Source organism: Piliocolobus tephrosceles, unplaced genomic scaffold (genome assembly GCF_002776525.5).
Source record: "Piliocolobus tephrosceles isolate RC106 unplaced genomic scaffold, ASM277652v3 unscaffolded_13404, whole genome shotgun sequence".
Classification (NCBI taxonomy): Eukaryota; Metazoa; Chordata; class Mammalia; order Primates; family Cercopithecidae; genus Piliocolobus; species Piliocolobus tephrosceles.
Window position 1 is genome coordinate 11,965 of NW_022294760.1, and position 5,432 is coordinate 17,396.

The 5,432-nt window shown below is 36.0% G+C and overlaps 1 pseudogene; it reads right to left on the minus strand.

The window, feature by feature from the left end:
- Positions 1-1,687: 1,687 nt before the first annotated feature.
- Positions 1,688-2,437, minus strand: LOC111531434 (annotated as a pseudogene).
- Between the last annotated feature and the right edge of the window lie 2,995 nt (positions 2,438-5,432).

Below are 5,432 nucleotides of genomic sequence, written 5' to 3' on the forward strand. Positions count from 1 at the left end.
TTATCCAGAGGAAAGGAAAGAGATATCTGAATCCCCATGTTTATTGCAGTACTATTCACAATAGTCAAGATATGGAATCAATCTAAGTGTCTGCCAACGCGTGAATGGATTACGAGAACGTGGTATATATACACAATGGAATACTATTCAGTCGTAAAAAAGTAAATCCTATCATTCATTGCAATATGGTTAAGCCTAGAGGACATTATGTTAAGTGAAATATAAGGCATAGCTGGGCACAGTGGCTCACACCTGTAATCCCAGCACTTTGGAAGGCCAAGGTGGGTGGATTGCTTGAGCCCAGGAGTTCAAGATTAGCCTGGGCAACATAATGAGACTCCGTCTCTACAAAAAATTAAGAAATTAGCTGGGTGTAGTGGTGCATGTCTGTAGTCCCAGCTACTTAGAGGGCTGAGGTGAAAGGATTGCTTGAGCCTGGGAGGTCAAGGCTGCAGTGAGCCATGATCATGCCACTGCACTACAGCCTAGGCAACAAAGCTAGAACCTGTCTCAGGAAAAAAATAAATAAATAAATAAAAGAAAAAGAAAACAAAATATCAAGGACAGAAAGATAAATATTGAATGTGTTTACTCATGTGGGACCTAAAAAAGTTGAGCTCATAAAAGTATTAGAAGAGTAGAATTGCTGTTGTTAGAGGTTAGGAAGGGTAGGGAGGAGGAAAGGATAGGGAGAGGTTGATGGATGGATACAAAATTTCAGCTAGACAGGAGGAATACATTCTAGTATTCTATAGCACTATAGAGTGACTGTAGTTAAGAATAATTTTTTAACTTAAAAAATTAGTACAACTGGGGAATATTTTGCTTCACATAGACTAGATTATTTAATTAAAATTTATTTGTTTATTGATTCTATTACACCTAAAATTATGTGTCTATGAAAAGGGATGCCAGAATTTGAGTAAAAACACAAGGGCTTATAGTAAAAGCTAATATTTTATATAATTTTTGGGACCATCTTGAACTCCATTGAAGTGTTACGTCCTTTAATCATTCTAAATTTCAAAAAGATTGTCAGTTTTTCTGCCAGGTGTGGTGGCTCAGCCTGTAATCCCAGCATTTTGGGAGGCTGATGTGGGAGGATTGCTTGAACCCAGGGTTTTAGACCAGCCTGGGCAACATGACAAGACCTCGTCTCTACAAAAAATTAAAGAAAAAATTAGCTGGGTATGGTGGCCTGTGCCTGTGGTCCAAGCTACTTGGGAGGCTGAGGTGACAGGGTGGCTTGAACACCGGAGGTTGAGACTGCAGTGAGCAATGTTTGTGCCACTGCACTTCAGCCTGGGTAACAGAGTGAGACCCCATCTCAAAAAAAATAATGTCGGTTTTTCTAGGTCTGTTATATTTATGTAATACGCATTGCATTTTTCTTTTATTTTTTAATTATACAAATAATACAAGCTGATAGATTTTTAAAAGATCTTTCAGTCTATATGACACACAGGTATAATTTTTCACCATCATACTCTCCTCTTCAAAGGAGCTACTTAACCATTTTACTATGTAAGTTCTTCCAAAAAGTTCACGCATTTTTGAGCAAGAATCTACTATATTATTTATAAGCAATAAAAAATTCATCCATTACATTTTGAGGCCTCAGCATAATTTTCAATTGCTCAGAAACTCAAAAACATTTTGATGTTACTTTATTTTATTTACATCTCATTTACTTATCTCTTATATATAACCTTTTAAAAATGTAGTCAATTCCCAAACTTTTATGTCACTCCTCAAAAGCATCAACCCTCTCAAGACAATGAATATTACATACCGTACTGAACAGCCTTTCAATTTCAGCAAGTGGAACACAAAATGGTGGGCCTGCATGTTTAGTTGGATCATAAGAAAAAACACACATGAGGTACTGAAACCCTTTACCCAGGTTGGACGACATTATAACTGCGTAGCATTTGTGATCACCTGGATTAATAGCAACTAATGCTCTTCTATCCTAAATCCTGTCAAATTTGCCAATATTTGCTCTAGGAGGATAAAAAATACAGCAACAGTACAATGAAATGTTGCCCCAAAGAACTCTTAAACACTTTGGCTCCAGGAATTTTGGTGATTGGCTCTTCTGAGTAAGAAAGATTCTCCTCTGTAAAACAAATTTCATAAAAAAGATCTCATATCCCAAGTTCAATGATTTCCATACCAAGTACACTGTGTCCCCAGTCTGCAAAATATTTCATCTCAACTGCTTTTTCACACAGAGGAAAAAATACCCTCACTCCACTCTTGCCTTTAAGAAAAGTATCCAAATGGTGCTTTAATAGTTGATGTCCTTGTTTTTGATGAAAACCAGTATTTCAGTTCACCCACTTGTCTTGCCATTCTTGCAGAGTTAGTACTTGTTTTTTTGCACCTCAGTATCTGGGTACTATTCAATATCAGGTGATGTTCTTGTACCATCCATAGTTTTGTAGACACTTGTCTCATAATCATATATCTTCAATGCTTTTATGGGCTTATTATAAAGGATAATGCAAAGGATAAAGATGAAGAGATATGTAGAGTGAGGTAGGCATGCCATGCTCCAGGAACCTCCAAATGTTCAGCTACCAGGAAGCTCTCTGATATGTTTAGGCTATGTCTCCATCGAAATCTCATCTCGAATTGTGGTTCCCATAATCCTCATGTGTGGTGAGAGAGACTCAGTGGGAGGCAATTGAATCATGCGGGCAGTTAACCCCATCCTGTTCTTGTGCTAGTGAATGAGTTTTCACAAGATCTGATGGTTTTATAAGGGGCTTTTTACCCTTTGCTCAGCACTTCTCTCTCCTGCCACCCTGCGAAGAAAGATGTATTTCCACCATGGTTGTAAGTTTCCTGAGGCCTCCCCAGCCATGCAGAACTATGAGTCAATTAAACCTCTTTTCTTTATAAATTACTCAGTCTTGGGTATTTCTTCATAGCAGCGTGAGAACAAACTAACACACTTTCCAACAATAATTTATTGTGTATTTTTAAATAGTTAGAAACAAAGATTTTGAATATTCCCAAAACAAAGAAATTGTAAATGTTTGAGGTGATATACATTCTAATTATCCCAATTTGGTCATTACATATTTTATACATTTATTGAAAAAATCACTTCATGCTCCATAAATATGTACGATTATTATGTGTCAATTAAAAACAAAATTATTATGTGTCAATTAAAAACAAATTGTTTGACTATGTATGCAGGGGATTATTTCTGGACTGTCTATTCTATTCCACTGGTCTGTGTGTCTGTCTTTATGCCAGTACCAACACTAATGATTACTGTAGCTTTGTAGTAACTTTTGAAATTGAGAATTTTGATTCCTCCAACTTTGTTCTTCCTTTTCAAGATTATATTGGTGATTTAGAATCCCTTGAAATTTTATATACATTTTATGGTTCTACTACTCCATTTCTACACAAAAGGCCACTGGAATTTGATAAGGATTAAACTAAATCTGTACATCACTTTAGATAGCATTGATATTTTGTGAATAATGTCTTTCAATACATGAAAACATATTTTTTTCAATTTTTAAAGGCTTTCTTTAATGTCTTTCAGCAATGTTCTATAGTTTTCAGTGTGCAAGTCTTTCACATCCTTGGGTAAATTTATTCCCAGGTATTCTTTGTATGTCACTGCAAATGTCATAGATTTCTTTACTTTTTGTTTTGTTCATTGCCGGTATACAGAAACAACTGAATTTTAGACTAGCATATAACTTTGCTGAATTCATTTATTAGCTCTAGTAGATTTTTTTGTGTATTATATGTGATTGTCTACATATAGGATTATGGCACCTGCAAATAGAGATAGTTTTACTTCTTCCTCTCTATTTTGAATGCCTTTCATTTCATTTTTTGCCTAATTGCCCCAGTTAGAACTTTCAGTAGAATGTTAAATATCAGTGATAAAAGCTTGTCTTGTTCCTGATCTGGGGGAAAGTTTTTAGTGTTTTGAAACTGAGCATGGCAATAGCTATAGTTTTTAAATAAATGCCTTTTAACATGTTGAAGAAGCTACCATTTACACTTACGATATTTTTTTCTGTTTTTGTCATGAAAAGGTGTTGAATCTTGTCACATGTCTTTTAAACATCAATTTGGATGGTTGTAATTTTTCCCTTCTTCATTCTATTAACGTGGTGTATCACATTGATTAATAGTAATATGTTAAAACACCCTTACATTCTTTGAATAAATTTACTTGTTCATGGTTTATAATCCTTTCAATATGCTGCTGGATTCAGTTTGTATGTATTAAGTATTCTTGCACTTGTATTCATAGGGGATATTGGTGTGTAGTTTCTTGTTGAAGACTTTATCTGGTCTTTTTATCAGAATAATGCTGACCTCATAAAATGAATTAGGAAGTGTTCTTTTACTACTTTTTGGAAGAGCTTGAGTAGAACTCTCATTTATTCTTATTTAAATATTTGGCAAAATTCACAGTGAAGCCATCTGTTCCTGGTCTCCTCTTTGTGGAGAGATCTTTATTTTATTTATTTATTTATTTTTTATTATACTTTAAGTTCTAGGGTACATGTGCATAATGTGCAGGTTTGTTACATATGTATACTTATGCCATGTTGGTGTGCTGCACCCATCAACTAGTCAGCACCCATCAATTCATCATTTATATCAGGTATAACTCCCAATGCCATCCCTCCCACCTCTCCCCTCCCCATGATAGGCCCCAATGTGTGATGTTCCCCTTCACGAGTCCAAGTGATGTCATTGTTCAGTTCCCACCTATGAGTGAGAACATGCGGTGTTTGGTTTTCTGTTCTTGTGATAGTGTTCAGTTCCCACCTATGAGTGAGAACATGCGGTGTTTGGTTTTCTGTTCTTGTGATAGTTTGCTAAGAATGATGGTTTCCAGCTGCATCCATGTCCCTACAAAGGATGCAAACTCATCCCTTTTTATGGCTGCATAGTATTCCATGGTGTATATGTGCCACACTTTCTTAATCCAGTCTGTCACTGATGGGCATTTGGGTTGATTCCAAGTCTTTGCTATTGTGAATAGTGCCGCAATAAACATACGTGTGCATATGTCTTTATAGCAGCATAATTTATAATCCTTTGGGTATATACCCAGTAGTGGGATGGCTGGGTCCTATGTTACATCTAGTTCTAGATACTTGAGGAATTGCCATACTGTTTTCCATAATGGTTGAACTACTTTACAATCCCACCAACAGTGTAAAAGTGTTCCTATTTCTCCACATCCTCTCCAACACCTGTTGTTTATTGACTTTTGAATGATTGCCATTCTAACTGGTGTGAGATGGTACCTCAATGTGGTTTTGATTTGCATTTCTCTGATGGCGAGTGATGATGAGCATTTCTTCATGTGTCTGTTGGCTGTATGAATGTCTTCTTTTGAGAAATGTCTGTTCATATACTTTCCCCACTTTTTGATG